Source organism: Mesoplodon mirus (genome assembly GCF_964341445.2).
Source record: "Mesoplodon mirus genome assembly, chromosome: 14".
NCBI classification, from domain to species: domain Eukaryota; kingdom Metazoa; phylum Chordata; class Mammalia; order Artiodactyla; family Ziphiidae; genus Mesoplodon; species Mesoplodon mirus.
In genome coordinates, this window is record NC_138990.1 from 13405346 (window position 1) to 13423699 (window position 18354).

An 18354-nucleotide genomic window follows, 5' to 3' on the forward strand; every position below is an offset into this window, starting at 1 on the left:
AAAAGTTGCATCCAGAATGTATAAAGGCAGCTCTAAAGTCAACAGTAAGCACACAAATAATCCAATTAAAAAGCATGTGGGGGCTCCCCTGGTGGCGCAGTGGTTGAGAGTCCACCTGCCGATGCAGGGGACATGGGTTCGTGGCCCGGTCCGGGAAGATCCCACATGCCGCGGAGTGGCTGGGCCCGTGAGCCATGGCCGCTGAGCCTGCGCGTCCGGAGCCTGTGCTCCGCAACGGGAGAGGCCACAACAGTGAGAGGCCCGCAGTCCTTCATACACACATTGGTGGAGATGCAGAATAGCTGGTACAGCCACTCTGGAAGACAATTTGGCAGTTTCTTAGAAAGATACAGCTATATCTATATACATCTTATAAAGATAAAGATATCTGTATCTGTATCTATATATCTGTTACCATATGAATCAGCAATCCCACTGCTGGGAATTTACAACAGAGAAATAAAAACTCGTGTCCATGCAAAAACCTGTACACAATTGTTCCCAGAAGCTTTCTTTGTCAACACCAGTTCAATCCTTCAACAGGTGAATGGATAAACAGCCAATGGTATATCCATGCAATGGAATAGCCTTAGAAAGAAAAAGGAGTAAATATTGATACACATAACTTGGGTGGATCTCAAGGCCAAGTGTGTGCATGTGAGTGTGCTGGGGCTATTTTGGAGTAGACTAGTACTTTTGCATCCTCAGTCGTTTCCCAGCAGAGCCCAGGAAGCTCTGTGCCCAGCCTTCCCCAGCTCTTTGCAGAGTATCCCCTTGGAGTCTGTCTGTGGTGTCCAGGCCCCACAGCAGGGCGTACTCTATCTCACTGGTATTTTCCCAGCAGCCTTCCCTTTGGGGAACTGGGCTTGATCCTCCATCCAACCTGGGTCACCGCTGGCAATTCTCTCTAGGAACTGTCTTCCCTTTCTTATGCTTCTCCTCCACATCCCAAATCCTACCTCTTCTGTCCCTCTAATGCATCCCATTAACATAGTGAAAAGTGCCACCTCCACATCAAAGGGGACATTAGTCTCAGCTGTAATGTTTTAGGGTTTTTCATAGAAAGACTACAATTGTGTACTACTTACTACTGCATTTTAAAAATTGATGTCATTTTTCTTTTATTACAAATGATGAAACACACAAGAGCATGTAAATCAGGTCTGCATTGGCCCTCCCCACTGGTCAGTATCCTGTGCTGCCCGTGAGGTCCCCCTCGTGGAGGTTAAGCCTTCCCCATGTGCAGTAGGTCTGGTCCTTCCTCCTACTTGACCAAATTCTTTTTCCCTCCAGTTCTCTCCTGTAGCATCAATTTTTTCCTTTCTGGTAAATCATTTCTTTCAGTGAGTTTACAGACGAGCTATTATTTCTCTCATCTTAGGGAAAAGGAAATTTCTCTTGACCCATTTCCCCTCCAGTTTTAGCTCCATTTCTCGAAAGCGGTGTCTCTCCTCACTGTCTTCTGTCTCTCTCACCCTTTCTCCAACTCCACCCAGACCTTCACCCCATCCTCCCCAACGAGACCTCCTCTTGCCGAATTCACTGATGCTCTCCGTCCCCACCTCACGTGACCTCTCAGCAGTGATTTACAGGGGATCATTCTCTCCTCTTAAAGCCCTTTCTCCACTTGTCTTCCTCTTACCTTGTCCGCTCCTCCCGACGCTGCCTCCATTCCTTTCCTGCTGACTCCTCGTCACCCCCGACCCCTGAAAGATGCGGGGCCTCGGGTTCTTGCTTCCTTTTTCTACCCTCGTTCTTCTGGGAACTCCTCCAGCCTCCTGGCTTTACAGACTAGATTCCATCTAATTGAAGATGCCCTCAATTTTAAAAGCACCACTGAGTTCAGTTCCACCAGGATGGAAAAAACACTGCCAATTAAACTCTAACCTCCCATCATTCCAATGTCCATCACGTCCCTTTGTTCTAAGAGTCCCTGAGCTGCTCTGGGGTGAGTGGCACAGCTTCTCTGTCCCAAGCCATTGGGGTTGGGGGCAGCGTTCACACTCTTTTCTCTGTTCCTTTCCCCCAGCTCTCTTCATTGCCCAGCTTGTGGGATCATAGAGAGGTCTTGGAGATGTATCACCTGGGACTGTGACCAGCCTTGCTACTTATAGGGGAACTTACCCCGTGGGGTTGTGCCGTGTACAACATGCACAGCCGTGTATTGTTGCCTGGCTTCACCCACTCCTACAAGTCTTTTCTTCTCTCTTCATAATACCCTGTCCTCGACTTTTGAAACTTAAAAGCAAGAATGAGACTCTTTAGTTCTGTGCATTCTTCTCTGTCATCCCTGAGGCAATGGCCATACTCTTGAGCCCATCACCATGGCTAAAAGTAGTGATGCCCTAATTGACATGGGCCCGGGAGCCCATCCCAGAATCAGTCACAGTGGGATTCTCTTGTTTTGCTTCATCCAATCAAATTTCTCCCTTGGGTGTAGGGGTTGGAGTCAATTCCGACCAAACGTCAAGGCTGCTGCCAACAGGGAGGGAGGGGATGAACATGGGGGCATCCCTGGGGTCTGCTTCACAGGGTCAAAGGCCAGGGAGGGTGTTTTGCAGATGGAGGAGACTTGGGCCTGTGTTTAGGCCCGTGGACAGGAAAAGGTTAAGGATGATGGAGGGAGAGGGCCTGTGTGTGATTGGGAGCAAAATCCTGGAGAAGAAGTGAGGTGGAGAGAGGGGGAGGGGCTCGAGTTGAAATGAGGGATGGATCTTCTCCCTCAGAGGAGGTGATGGTGATGAGATTTGTTAGTCAAGTGAAAGGAGGACCACTGAGGATATTCCCTGCCACCCTCGTGTCTCATGTGGGGTGAGCACTGTCTTGGCATGTGCAGCCTCATGGGACTCTTTGGGAAGTGTCAGTGGATAAATTCTAGTTGACCCTTTCCATTAATGAGAATTGTTACCATCTTAAGGGGTAGGGCACTTCAAGGCTAGGGTGTTTATTCACTTCTCTAATGAATAGGAAGTACGTCTACCTTACACATAGCTGCAGAATTTGGGAGAACACGTCATGCGGTAAGGGGATGTATGTGCAAAGGTTTCTCAAAAAGTCCTTCCTGGGAATCCCTGTGGCCTGGTGGTTAGGAATGTGGCCTCTGACACCAAACCGCCTGGGTTCACATCTGGGCTCTGCAACCCTGGGCAGGCTCCTGGCCTTCTCTGTGCCTCGGAGTCTTTGCTAGAAGTGGGGATGATGTCGCTACCTTCCTCATAGGGCTATTTGAAGGATCAGAGGTCTTAATACCTGTGTGTGTTTAGGAGACCGACTGGCACATATTAAATACTCTTAACTGTGAGCCGTCAGTATTTGTAAGAATCCTGTACCAATGCTAGTATGCACCGTCTTCAGACCGTTCGCTGTCTTTAGGAGTGAAACTTGTTTATTTCCCTAAGTCATGGAAACCTAAATTCTTCCAGTGCTATTCTCATTGGGGAAAAAGCATGCCGATGTTTAAAACGTGTTTCCATGTAGCCACATTTAAAATGTCATCATTGGTTCCTTTCTGGTGAACTACGCAGAAGTGAATCCTCTCTAGAACATTCCGTATTAACAATCATGGGAGGTGGTGCTGATTTGCCTTAATAAATAATTTATTTATGAATGTATTGATGGCAGCCCCTTCTCACACTGGTGCCCTTTCCCACTTCCTGGCCCGGATGAGAAGAGCTTTGGAAGGAGGGGCAATCAGGAATTGACACATTATCCCTGGGATTATCCGATGCAACACTACATGGAGAACACAGTTCCACTGTCCTTCCACAGTGGTGGCTCAAGGCTCCTGCTATAAGAGGAGGCCTTGCCCTGGAGGACTCCGGAAGCGTCACTGAAACAGCGTGGCTGAGGAAGAAACCACTGGTAAAGCAATGACGCCTCTGGTAGGGCCTTTCCGGCAGGAGGGAGTGGCTGTCCCTTGGAGCCTACCTTTCCCAACTATTTCAAATTTCTTTAATTCCTTCCTGGTGGTTTTTTTTTCAATTAATAATTTTTCAGCTCCCCCCAGGGATTAATGAGTTGACCTAATACACGTCTTCATAAGTAGAGGCTGGCTTTCTACATATAGCACAAAAATAACAATTCATAATCCCTGCTTCAATAGCCCTCACAGCCTCCTGGCATCAATGCCTGCTTCTCGTGGGGCTGCTAGACCCTCACGTCCTAAGATGTGTCCCTTTAGGACAGGCTGCTCACGAGCCCACTGCACCCACCCCCATTCCCACTCTCCCCCAAAAGAAAACACACTGCAACGAATTGCACAACATAGCCGTTCTGAAATTCCAGAAAACCAACAGGCTTTCCACGCTCCTGGAAAAAAATCAAAAACCAAAACACTGCCAGAAACACGAATATTTGGCCAGTTGACTAATATACTGCAACGTCCACAGGGACCTCAAAGCACTTGGTATTGTCTGAGAGAAAATGCCCCGATTGCCCTGTTGAAAGAACTGAGATCTAGAGTAATGAACAAGTATTATTTCCCTAAAATGAATCCAGCTGGAAATGGAGAGTGGGTTTCCTGACCCCTCCCGGGTGCACACAGATGCCGCTTGCCTGGGTCTTCTGCCCACTTCCAGAACAGCATTTCCTCATTTGCTTTCTGTGCTTTAGGGGTATCAGAGTGTGGCCTGCACAGTGACAGGTACTGAGTTAGAAAGGGTGAAGGGCACCCGTGTTCACCCCTGGTCTTTCATGGGTCACCCTCCAGAAACCAGGGTGGGCCTGATGCGGCCACAGCCACGCTTCCTGGCTGCTCAACATCACACGGATTCTGCTCTTCCGTTGCCTCTCATAATTTAAAACTGTGGGAAGCTGTGGAAGGCTGCCCCACCCCCGGGATCATTCCAAAGAAAACTGGGAGGCAGAGGCGAGTCTCAGTTCTTGCATGGAAACATTCATCAACGGTTTTTAAAATTGCCAGGGTTCTACTTTCATTTCATTCCTTGGGACTTGAATATTCAAATCTGGCATAGTCTTGAAGCCTGAAAGATGGATTGAAGAGATTTGGTACATCACTTGATCTTAAAAACAGGGCATACAAACTCTTAATAAATAGCTTTGAAGAGATCATGATTTTAGAGCCCGTGATTTATTACTCTATCAGAGGAAGAGGTGCAGGAGAAAACATACACTGAAATAAGCATGACTAGGGCAAACTAACCTCCTGCAAGAAGAAGATAATACCTCATTCCTCTCTCCCCCTGAAATGCCCTGAAAAGAGCAGTTTAGTGCAGGAGTTTTGCAATCCGTTACAAAATTTCAGTGTCTATTGCAGGTTCAAATGCATAGGAAGTTCTTGCATTTTCTATTTCAGCTGTTCCCAGATCTCCTAAATAAAGCATTTCCCTAGTGTAGGCTCCCAGGGCTACATGTAGGGCAGTGGCTGGGTCTGCTTGCTGGGGTCAGGAAGGCTGTTCTTCCAGGAAGGGCTGCAAAGACCCTGGGAACGGGACCAGCCCAGCTCACAAGTATGAAGAGAATGTCGGGAGAGGAAGTGGTGGCTGTGAGTCAGCATGAGTCATCTCGTTCCAATGAGAATGAAGATTGAGGTGTGCGCCTTTTTTTTTGAGTCTCAATCGTGTGGACATCATTGGGAATGGAGGGAAATAACTGACTGTATGGTCGTTGCTTTTTAAGTTTCAAACTGACATTCCAGGCGGGCTGTGCCTGAGCCAGCATCTGCTTTCACATCTTCACAGCCTGGTCCTGGGAAGGTGGAGCCCTCAGCTTCTCCCTGGTGAGTAGGTTTCTGTCACTTTCATGTTCATTTCTGCAGTTTGCCTCAGAGTCTCAGCTCTAGGAAAGCTGAGGGGTCTTGGAGTGGATACTGTGTTTCGTTCAGACATTGAAGATCTGACTTTAGAAAGGTGGCTCTCTGCCCTCGTCCCTGTAGCTACTGTCTGGGAACCTGATTGTTTGGAGTTTCTTAGCGGTTCATTGTGAGAATGCTCATCCTATATTACCGAGGAGACAGTGATGCTTGGCTGGTTTAAAAGCTGTTTGAGACTCCTCTGTGGAGCCGAAGGGAAGTTCAGAGGTGGAGGTGGGTGACTAACCCAGCGGTGCTGAGGCCGGGCTGGCTTCCGCTTCTCAGAGGTGGAGGAAAGACAGCTTCTGAGCAATTTCTGGCCGCGTGGTCTGAGCTGCCCACTTTTAGTGCAAGAAATACACAATAAAGAGGCAGACTTTTGGCTTTTCTCTCTAAGAGCATGAGAAAGATTCCAGGAGCTTATTTGGTGTCTTTCGCCTTTCCTTAACACTGAAAAGTCACAAACAATAGTAAAATCAGAAAGAAAATTATGCCGCGGACTGGGGGGCAGGGGGTGAGGAAGGGGGAATTGAGTGGTTTTGAGACCTGACTTGACCTCGGTATGTGTTTCTCAAGCTGTTAACATTCTGATAAAGCTTAGCTTTACTGTCAAGTAAAATACAGGAAACTTTTTTTTTTTTTTTCAAATGTCGTCTGGTTACTGTAAATGAAACGGTTAAAATGTCATAAATACCTTATGGTAAACATTTTTCAAATTTGCTTAAAAATCTGCACATCAGTAAGCAGGGTATGACAGAGCTTTTTCAGTACAGTCATTTGAGTGTGTGGGCTTCCTGGGTTACTAATGAGTCAGCACCTGATTTCTAAACTTGGAGCAGCTGAGAGAACATTCGGTTTGCCCCCAGCACTGTGTGGTGGCTGGCGGGCCCCCTCTAGGAGGATTCGGCTGTTTGGTCTTCGTTAAAACCAACTTTGGATGCCTCCCCTGTTTTGGTGACGCCTCCAGCTTCGGTCCCAGCTCTGCTATGTGTGGCTGGAGGGGTCCCTGTGTCAGACCATCTCCTTTCGCTGACATTGATGGTTTTTAGGTTATGCCACGACCGGATTGGTTGAGTATACGGTTGGTTCAATTAAAAATCCAGAGTTTATGAAAGGCTGGGGTGGCCCAGGGCTGAAGCTGTCCTGGCTGAGGGACCCAGTGGGAGAGGCGGTCACCGTGTGAGCTTCAAAGCCCAAGTTCTGCAGGTGACACGTGGCGTGGGAAGATTGTCAGCTTAAAATCCGAGAGCGGGATTCCGAGGAAGAAAACCTCCCTCCAGTTTTATTCTTCTTATCTATAAAATGAGAAAACTATTAAGAAAATTTTAAAAAAATTAATGATTGGGTTGCAGGCTAGCAGCTCAAGGGCCCAACGCAGGCCTGTTTGAATCCATCCCCCCCATTAAGTCCTGCTGACCTGCCCGGGATTGGTTTCTTGTGTTCCAAAGACTGTTGTAGGGGATCCCATATTCTTTGGGTCACAGGCCCTGATGAACCCTCATGTCGCAAGGCTCTGATAGCCTTGGGCTTCCAGACCGTGCGTGACACCACCCGTTTCAGGGGATGCCTGGGAGGACTCAGAGAACCAGCGTCTGCCAAGTGCGTAGAAGAGGGTCTGGACTCAGAAGGGACCCCCTCAATGTTAGCTCTGCTAGCTTCTCTTCTTACCTGGACCCTAAAGGTATCTGGGCTCCCCGAGTCAGTGCCTTGACTTTTTCAAGCAAGATCCTGCGATTCCAGTGGGATCAGCGGTGTTCCAAGGCTGAGCCACAGCCATACCAATGTCAACTTGGGGCCTCAGCCAGGCAGAGACCAGGGGTTTCCAAGGTGGGAGACCTGCCCAGTGTCTCTTTCTTGGTGAGTAATCTTCGTAAGCGCTCAGAGAAATGCCATCTTCACGGAGAGAAGAGCCCGTAAAAGGAGAAATGCCTTAGGACATGCCTCTGTGTTCCATGTCTGCCTGCACTTTCTCCTGTCCTCGTTTCAGAGACCACATCAGGTATCAAACTTGTGTTTATCACTGTCTTTAAATCCTCCCGGATAAGCACTGTTGGGAAGTGGCTTTGAAGTGGCTGATTGTATCGTAGACATTGATTCTGTCATGTAGAAGTCAGGCAGTTGTATGGATGCTAGAGGTCCACTGGTCTCTTACCCATGAGACATAAGCCTGTGATGAACTGCTGTTATCATTTCTGTAATCAGGAGAAAGAGTCATTTAAAAAGGTCAGAAATAAGGCCATGGCTAGGTCTGAAAAGAGAGCATTTATTAATGTGATTTGCTGCTTGGTCATGTTTTTCTAACTACCCAAAGATGCAGATTCTAAGTATGGATGCAGGCAGGGAGTAAAGAGGGAAACATTCTATGATAGAAACTGAGCAGATGTTTTAAAAGGACATCTACATCAAAAGCAAACAAACAAATGCTGAGAGTTTGATGACATTTGGAAGTTGCCCGGTGCCCTATGGTCATGGCATCCTCAGCCTGGGGACTGGCTATGGCTTGCTGGCCTGGCCCCCCACTCCCCACACCTAGTCAACACCCCGAGCTGGGCTCTCATTACCTCCTGCCACGAGGTTTCCATGGTACCCGATAGGTGTGTGTGTGTGTGTGTGTGTGTCTGTGTGTGTCTGTGTGTCTCCCGCTGTTTGGCAGTTTGGGCAAGTTTCTTAACTTCTTGGTGTCCTACCTTCAACATTGTGAAATGGGAATATAATAGCACCACCCTCCAGGGTCCTTGTAAAGATCAGTGATAATTGACACACAAGTTACAAGGAGACTCAACAGCCATTCAGTACACATTCAGTGATTTAGAAATATACCCACACACCTTTCCACCTCTCCCTGGGCCCTGAACCCTGTGAATCCAGAAGGAATTGGCTCTCATGCCCCGGAAGAAAGATCCTGTCTGTGTCATGAATTACATGGCACGTTCTGTATTTGCAGGATATTTATTGATTAGGTGAATGGGAAGTGCTTCTTGGTTCTCTCCAGGAATACCTGGGGTTCTAGATGTCACGACCATCATCATGACCATCATCGTCATCATACTTATCCGTCACATCATCACAGTGAGAACAGCTCCCATTTCATTCAGCTCCAACCATACGGTAGTAACTTTCTGTATATTACCTTTAACCCCCTCCTCCCAACATACACACATACCCACCCTGGAAGGTAGAAAGGATGGCCCGTTACTCAACTCACTGGAGGTCCAGGATTCCCAGGCGGGTGTGTCAGGCAGAGCAGTTGCTTCAAGGAGTGCATTGGTGATGGGAGAGCCCCTTACCCCCATCAGGAGAGGAGAGTCAGGAAAAGCAGGGGCCCAGGAGGGTTCTGTGCATCATCCAGCAGACTGAGGTCACAAGCCAGAAAATACAGGACCACTGAATTCAGACCTGCCCCCGGGGTGGAAGCAGCTGGATTCTGTACTCATGCTTCCTGTCTTAAAGCCAGCTACAGTCAACTTCTGGTTATTTGAAAATCATCATAGTATATGGAGCTGACTCATATTGAAAATATTAAGTAAGATACACTTAAAACTAAAACCTGGGGGAACATAACAGGACCTTTCCTTGTTGATTCTGGAGGTATTCAAGATCATGCAGTGCCTCAAAAGCCAGATCTTTACACTCATTCTGCAGGGGTCCAAGAGAAGTGTGTCCTTTTGCTCCGTCTGCCCTCTCCAGAATGGCACCGTCAAAGTAAGGCACCAAGTGCATTGTCCATCTCCTTTCTGAGTTTAGGCTTTGCATCCTGGGCTCTGGCTCCAGTGTGTATGTCAGTCTTAAATGGCACCGCTTTGTGGGGAGTTTTTCCCTGCAGCTGCCACTTGTGCCATAATCCAGAGGACCCTCTGCCCAGCGCCATGGGTGGGACAGTGCTGCGGGGCAGGGTTTGGGCTCCTACCAGACTCAGGAGGGTTCTGGTTAGACCACAGAGCTCAGGCAGGGAGAAGCCAACAACAGATCAGAAGGAAGTCGAGGCCACAGGAAGGAGGGGTGGGTGGGATGCTTGGCTGTTCTCAGAGGATTACTCTGATTAAAAAATAAAACAACAACAACAAAAAACTGGTTTTATTGCATCTTGTATAATTGGAAAAGCTAACAGTGATGGCCAGTCTTATCCATTACAGTTTTCTTCCTTATCTTTTGCTTTCAGGATTGATTATCCTGCAAGTAAAGATTTCTGCTACAGGGACTTTTAGCCCTCTAGCCACCCTGTCCTTTCAAAGATGTATCATACTTAAAACATTGGAATTTTTAATGATGGCAGAAATGTATCATTTTAGCTATTCTCACTGGACAAATCATTTATAGAGTGTGAGAGGGATGCATGGGTTTCTCTCAGTTCAGCTAGATATAAAGGGGTATAAAGGGAAATTACAAAATAACAGTGCCTCCAACAAGTGTTAGATTTACTTTCTCTCGGGTAGAAAAAGACAAAGCAAGCTGTCTGTCCAGGGTGAAGGTCAAAGGGCAGTCAGTTCATTCATCTCTCTTCTCTGCCATCCTCAGCATTGGCTTCCTTCCTCAAAATTGTCTTATGGTTTTATGAAGGCTGCTAGAGCTCCAGCCATCACCTCTGCATTCCACACAGGAGGAAGGAAGGAGGTGGGGGCAAAAGGCTAAGAACCCTAGATGTCAGGCTCCTTTAAAGAGCCTTCCTAGAACCCCCAGCTAACCCTTTCTGCCTAAGTCTTTCATTGGCCCCCTATCTGTAGAAGATCCTAGGAAATGTTGTTTTATAACTGGGCACATTGCTGCCCCTGACAACAGGGGTTGTTGACAGCACAGGACGCAGAGGAGAAAGGATATGAGAGGGGCAAAAAGCAGACATGGAACAACCACCTTGCTCTCACTGGAAGTATCAGGAGAGGGGTACAAAGAGACTGTGGCTTCAAGGGCTTTGAACAACTAGAGGAGACACTCAAAGGGACAGAAATCACTTGTTTGATTTTTTTTGTTATATCTAAGTAGGATTTCTTTTCATTCATGCATTTAGCAAATATTTCTCATTTATCCAATAAAATAATGATAATTCGAGCACTGCTTTGTTTATGGAGTGTTTCCTTGGTAGCAGGCACGGTTCTGGATGCTTTGTACGTAGGACCTCACTGAGTCCTCCCATAACTGTGTGCAGATTCTACCAAGTATCGTCCCCATCACCCAGATGAGGAACTTGGGGCACAGGAGGGTTCAAGGAGATGAGTAAGGTCACACTGTTAGTAGGTAGAGGAGCTTGGCTTTGAACCCAACCGTCTGGTTCTTGGACCCAGAGATGTGAACCCGCAGACAGGTCTCTCCTATTTATATCTTTCTGGTGAAATAGTCATAAATAAGTCCAATAAGGTCAGGCCGCCATAGGTGCCCCAGGAGACTGGCCCAAGGAAGTGGGGAGCCCTCACCTCTGACAGCACCTCCTGCCTGGGGAAGACGCATTATAGAATGGGTCCAAGCTGAGCATTCTTCCCCACCCCCCCACCTCCCCACTAGGGGACACACCAGGAATCTCAGCTATGTCTGGGCTCATGACTCACCCCTTTCCTCACAGCCAGCTCCTCGGCCTCCTGAGTCAGGACCACGCCCTTCCAGTCCTGAGGGTGCAGCAAGGAAACTGCCCAGACCTGGCTTCAAAGGCTGGGCAGGGTTCCAGCGAAGAGCAGAATGGCTGAAGTAGGAGAGGTTGGGCTTCAAGGGGCTGCATTTTATTCACATCACTCAATCTGATCAAAGGCCAGAGACGGGGAAACTGTCACATTCTCCACTCCACACAACTGCCTGTTTTATCTAGGGACACAATCAGGGCCAGGAGGATGCATGAGGACAGGAAGGATTTGGGGGAGGACGAGTGTTTGCTGTTACCCCACCTTGGACCTAAGGCCCCTCCTGTGCTTTGCTTGCTCTGCACTGTCCCAGCGCCTTCCTCCTCCAGCTCCTGTATAGATGGGGTGGCCAGTGGAAGACATAGTCTGCAGCGGGGTAGCTGGGGATTTTAGGAAAGCTCCTTAAAGGACCTTGACATCTAAGAGGCTTAACCTTTTCCCCTCAGGTCCCTCCTTCCTCCTGTGTGGAATGCAGAGGTGATGGCTGGAAATCCAGCAGCCTCCTTGAAACCATAAGACAATTTGGAGGAAGGAAGCCAGTGCTAAGGCTGGCAGAGCCAGCAGATGGAGCAGGTTTGGGAGGCCAGGAGCTTTACCTGGAGATGTGACTCTTTTTGGAGTGGGTTTACCTGCATGATGCAGAGAGAGGTGGGAGAAATCACTGGTGGAGAAATTCAATCTGTGGGTCAACTAGGAGTGTCCATAGCGTTGTCAGGGTCCCTTCTGTGTGCAGCTGCATTTCATATCTCTGGTATAACAGGCACAGGCTCAGGGCTGCAGAGTGACTTCCATGGCCCTCAGGTGCTTTTGCCTTCGTGGGCCCTTCCTGATGAAAAAAAGTATCATGACTGTCTTGGTAACAAAGATGCATGTCATCCAGACTGGATTTATTATTATATATTCAATTTCATTATACTCAGGTTTTTCTTCTGATGTGAAAATAAACTAAAACATTTTATTTTGAGAGTATTATGGGCCCAAGGCCTTGTCCCCTGTGTGCCCAGTGCAGAGGAAGGCCCTGGGAGGGCCTCGTCATGGAGAATGGAGGCTGGTCCCAGTGGGGGGGGAATGGCTTCTGGACTGTGGGTGGTCCCCTGGACTGTGGGTGATCCTCAGGACTGTGGGTGGTCCCCTGGACTGTGGGTGACGCTGGCAGTGCCTCTGAGGATGGCAGGTGGGTCTGGCCTATTGTGCATAGCTGGTGAGCCTCAAGTCAGCTTTGGAAATGACGATGTGGGTTTTCAGATAAGGATTCTCAGAGCAGAGTCATCTACCCTGTGTCCATTTTTACTTCCCCATTCCTCTTTCTCCCTGTTAATTGCTCCACTTATTCAGTGGGTTTGTTCAGGGGGTAAGGGTTTCAGCCTCCAATGCTAAGGCATCAAAACTGGAACACTCCTTTATTCTCCAAATCTCTAAATTACATTAAATCTGTTCCAAGCTTACCCTACTTTACCCCCTCAAACTGCCTGTTGGGGAATTCAGATTCTTTTATGATTGGGGATCCCTGTTTGTCCTGGTATCATTAAGCAATCCTGGGGTTACCCGGTTCCAGAAACCGGGGCTGGAGGTGGGGGGAGTCCACTGAGGCGGCCGCCAGCACTGCTGCTTCAACGCTGAAGACTTGCAGCAGTCAAGGTGAGGCCCCAGAGCTACTCAGGGTCCTGCTCCAGCCGAATGGGGACCCGCATGACCCGGGGCTCTGTTGCCCGACCACAGAGCCCTGCCTGGAGGTGCGCCACCGCTCCTGGGGTCTTGGCGTGAGCTCCCAGCCTCCGTAGCTGCCCTCGGTTGTGTCCGGTGGGAGCGCCTTCTGCATGCCTGTGCTGCCCGCTGCCCGCGGCCCGCTGCTGGACCTCTTCTAACCTGGGCCTCCGTCTTGACCTGGGGGGCAGAAAGAGCGTGATAACAGAGGGGAAGAAACAGAAGACGCTCGGGGGACCCATGGGAGTCACATGGTATCCTCTGTGGCTTCCCAAACCTCCAGAGCAAGCCGTCCAATGAGTGACTGCAGCCACATGTGGCTAGTGTGACTGGGTCCTGAATTTAAATGTTTACTTCATTTCAATTAATTTAAATGTAAGGGCACATAGCCACATGTGGCTAGTGGTTACCCTACTGGACGGCACAGATCTAGGGCTTGTTTTCCTAATCTGGGCAGCTTTGAGATTCGGGATGTCACCCTGAGGAAGGATGTGGCACTGGGGTGAAAGTTCAGAATTGGGCACCGCGTGCGCTGAGGTCCCCCAGAGGAGGGGTGTCCCTCCCAGGTGGAGAACCCTTCAGCCAGGAGCTGTGGGCCAGGCAGATGGGGGTCCAGGGCCTCTGCCACCAGTGGCCGTGAGCCTCAATGTCCCTATCTCTGGGGGATAAAACCCCAAGTGACTCTCAGGGCCTCGAGGGCCCCAGCTAAGGGGCCTGTCCAGGAGGAAGCCGGGGCTGGGTGCCTGACCCCTGGAGCATTTCTGCCAGTAGGGTTGATGGCTTTTTCGAGGTGTGGGGTCCTCAAGTGAGGAGCACACAGCTTGACCGTCTGTGCCTATTTGATGGTGATCTTTCCTGTTTGGGGATAGGCATCCTTAGTTTTGTTTGTGTGAAGCCATTCCAGGGACTAAGCACAGGCGTGGTTCCTGTCACTGGCCTCCTACACATCCCCCAAGTGTGTCTTTTGACTCTTCTGACTTTTCAGGAGAGAAGCATTAAACTGTGTTCAGCCACCATGGACAAGAAACACGCAAGCAGGGGGGAGATGATCTGCCCCGGGGGGAAGATGGCAAACCTCGGCCTCCAGCCTTGCAGCTCTCAGCACGGCACACGTTCTCTCGGGCACAGAGGATGTCCTTGCACACGTATGGGATCGTGGGCTGAGACGCACTGCCATCCCTCCCCTGAGGCATGCCGCCAAATTCCATTTCGCTCCTTGCGGCTCCCCCAGGCCCAGTGCCGTTTGCTCTGGTTCGTGGACCGTCTGTCGGTGGGGAGGCTGTGGGGCCCTGTGATGGAGCAGCTGCTGGAGCTGGACCTCCGTTTACTGTGCTGCTCACTGCCAGGCAAGTCATCTGTGCCTCCTGACCTCAGTTTCCTAATTTGTGAAATGGGAACAGGAGCAATGAGCACAGAGGATTGTTTCGAGGATGCAAGGAGTTCCTTCATGAAAAATTCTTAGAAAAGTGCCACACATAGTAAGTGTTTTATAGTGTTAGCTTGGAATTGACGCCTTTTGGCCATTTATGGTTTTTTTGTTTGTTTGTTTTTTGCGGTATGCGGGCCTCTCCTGTTCTGGAGCACAGGCTCCGGACACGCAGACTCAGCGGCCATGGCTCACGGGCCCAGCCGCTCGGCGGCATGTGGGATCTTCCTGGACCGGGGCACGAACCCGTGTCCCCTGCATCGGCAGGCGGACTCTCAACCACTGCGCCACCAGGGAAGCCCCCCATTTACCTGTTTTAATTTTCCCTTTTTTTTTTAAAAAAAAAAATCAAGGCATAGATGATTCATATGCCATGTACTCGTGACCTTTCTTTGGGCCCCAGATCTCCACCCCAGCAGTGGTCCATCCACTCCAACCTCAGCATCCGAGGAATTCCACAGGCTTCTTTTTTTTCCAGGCTCAGGGGTAACATGAGCTGTGGAGCCGTAGACCACTGGGGGAAAGAGATTCAATAGTCCATTCTTTCCTTTTTTTAAAATTTTTATTTTATACTGGAGTATAGTTGATTAACAATGTTGTGTTAGTTTCAGGTCTACAGCACAGTGATTCAGTTATACATATACATGTATCTATTCTTTTTCAAATTCTTTTCCCATTTAGGTCATTACAGAATATTGAGCAGAGTTCCCTGTGCTCTACAGTAGGTCCTTGTTGGTTATCTGTGGGGTTGGCCAAAAAGTCCGTTCGGGTTTTCCGTAAGACGTTACAGAAAGACCCGAATGAACTTTTGGGCCAGCCCAATATTTTAAATACAGTAGTGTGTACATGTCAACATCCTTTTGTGCCCTCATTATTCAGCAAATGTTTCTTAGGACCTGTGGAGACAGGGGATGAACAGATGTGATTGTGAGGAGGGCTGCCAGAGGAGGGGGCACAGCAGTGCTGGGCGAGGGTGTCTCCCACATAAGGGGTGGTCTTTGGTGGTCCCTCTGATGAGAAGACATTTGAGTGGAGATCTGAGAGGAGTAGGGGTGTGTGTGTGTGTGTGTGTGTGTGTGTGTGTTGCCTGCTTTTCCTGTGCAGATCTGGCAGCTAGCCTGGAGCCCTGGCTCCCCCTCACCAGCTCTGTGGCCAGGAGCCAGTCACTGAGCCTCTCTGGTCCTTGTACAGCATGGGCAAGGGGACCCACAATGGCAGGTGCTCAACAGCCCAACTTGGAGTCATCATCATCACCAAGACAAGCTTCATTTGCCACTGGGAGTTCCCCGGGTTTGAAGAGCGCTCCCACCACCCTCACAGTCCCTCTGTGTGAACCCCATGAGGCAGGGGTCCCCAACCCCCAGGCCACGGACCAGTACTGGTCCACGGCGTGTTAGGAACCGGGCCTCACAGCAGGAGGTGAGCGCCTGGGCGAGCGAGCGAACCTTCATTTGCCGCTGCCCGCTGCTCCCCATCGCTCGCATTACTGCCTGAACCATCCCTGCCCCCCGACTCCGTCCCTGGAAAAATTGTCTTCCACGAAACCGGTCCCTGGTGCCAAAAAGGTTGGGGACCACTGCATGACGGGGACACCTTATGGCACAAGGTGTCATCTGATCTATACTTAAACCCCTTCTCTCCTTCCAGACACAGCTTAATCCAAAGCGTCTTTTCTGGTATTTGCACATTTTGGACGTAGCTCTGCCCCTGAAGCCACCCCATCATAGCCATGATCATAATTCTAGTCATAATTCAACACACTCATTAGCATTCATCGAGCAATTATTCTGTCTCCCAAACTGTTGAATTATAACATGAGCCCCAGCTTCTTCCACGCCAGAGCCCTTCCAAATGCATGGACATCAGCACTTGTATTCAAGCTCTTCCTTCATCCTGTGGTTCCTGAAAGATGCAGCAACTGTGACCCCGTGCTGCCCTCCTTGGCACGGACTGCAGTTCTCTGATGTCCCTCTTCACAGGAGCACCATACTCTCCCTTGTAAGGGATACTAGGCTGAGGTTTGGGGCCAACACGCCCATCTGTTGGACCCGCAAGCAGCTGCCATCCCTGCCTCTGTGTGGGGACATATTTAAAGCCACATCTCTCGCATTTTGCATTTGAGGTGCTGACTTATTTTTGATTTTTTTAAACAGAAGTACAATTTTACATTCTCCTTAGTTTGATCTTCTAGATTTGGCCCATATATTCTCTAATTAAAATGTAAAGCTTCACATCATCTGCCAGTTGGAGAGGTATCCCTTTTATATCTTTACCGGAAGATCTTTTGAATCAGTGTAGACCAGGAGCAGAGACCTGTGGCGCTCCACTAGTGATTGTCTTCAAGGTTGCCAGCATTTAACAATCCGGGGCACCTCACCGAATGCAAACAGCTTACCTTGCTGCACAGGTTTCAGTCATGTGGATGAAAGGACGAGGAATATACAATCAGATGTGTGATGTGATCCCATAGACTGGTGGTGCAGGCAGTAATAATTTAGACACTCAGCCAGACTTCGGATGGATAGCCATCCTCCTTCTCTCCCGTTCTGTTCTTTCTTTCCCTCATCCTCAAGCATGGGGAGCTTTTGGCAAGGCTGGCTAACTCTTGGGCAGCTGTTAATTAGATACTAGCAGTAAGTTACCTTAAACTTTCAGAACATTTGACTGCTCAGTTGTCAAATGATTGCTGTTTTAGTTGTTTTACATAGTCACATCCTCGGAGTTTGTGGGTTGGCTGCATTTGATTCGCTTCAGATTTGCCTTTCAAGCTGGAGCCACTGAGCCCAGCCCGACAGACGGGTGGCTGTCTGTGAATGGTCCCTTTGAAGTCCCCAGAAGTGCCAGCTCAGGGTTAAGATCTGCGGAGGGAGAGGTGAGACGCAGAATGAGCACAGACTGCCACCCAGCAGCACAAGAGGTGACTGCAAACCACGAGCTTCCCCGGCAGAAAGTGAGTCTCCCAGGCTCTGTCTGCTGGTCCAAAGTGGGCATTACTTGCTCTGTGTTCACCAGCTGAGTCCATCACTGGGGGACACTTGGATGGAACAGGAATGGTCACTCGAGAAAGGATTCTATTTTCCAAGAACACATCCAGATGAAAGCCTTTTAGGATCATTCAAGTACATTATTTCCAAGAGAAGACAACTCTTTTGTAATCCCTTCTGGGGCAGCTCGTCCCTGGCCACAGGGAGTCTCGCAGGTGCTCTGAGGTTGGTGAGTGATGGGGCACACCCTCTGGCCACGGGCACCCTGAGGGCGGCACCTGGAAAGGGGTGCACCGGGGGCGCTGTTTAGCTGGTGCATCTCAGCATCTCTTGAGATGACCATATGGATTGTCTCTTTTAATCTGCAAACGTGGTGAATAGGCAATAAGATTTCCAGCTTTAATTTGTTTGAAGAAGGTTCAGAAATAAAACTATAAAAAGCTGTCCAGTGGAAAGCACGTTGCTCCCACGGTCTCCCATCTGGCTCCCACTGACCTCCCCCACCCATCACCCTATTCTTAGTGTCTTACATATCCATCCAGACTTTATGCAAATATAAGCACGTAGTTGAATGAGTCTTTTTCTTTTCTTTCCTATTTTCCATAAAAACTACCACAGTCGTTTTTGACTGTGAAACCACTTTTGTGTGTGGAGAGGATCGGCTTATGGGCTCCGAGCTCAGCAGCCCTGCGTTTGGGGCTGGCAAATCTCCGGGTTCCAGCGGGGCTGGCTGAATGCCCCCTTCTTCTCTGTACTGCGGGTGAGGCCCTGAGCTTGCCCAGGTGTCCAGGGGACAGGCAGGCAGCCCCTCACACTCTGGGAAGGCAC

At 49.3% G+C, this 18354-nt stretch overlaps 1 long non-coding RNA gene across 1 annotated transcript in view; it reads left to right on the forward strand.

The window, feature by feature from the left end:
• The first annotated feature begins 4239 nt into the window (after positions 1 to 4239).
• The window catches only part of LOC309816064, a 57286-nt gene continuing 43171 nt past the window's right edge, over positions 4240 to 18354 (forward strand). Inside the window, exon 1 of the long non-coding RNA XR_014295957.1 lies at positions 4240 to 5737. This is a non-coding gene — a long non-coding RNA (uncharacterized lncRNA). The remainder of the gene's footprint in view (positions 5738 to 18354) is intronic.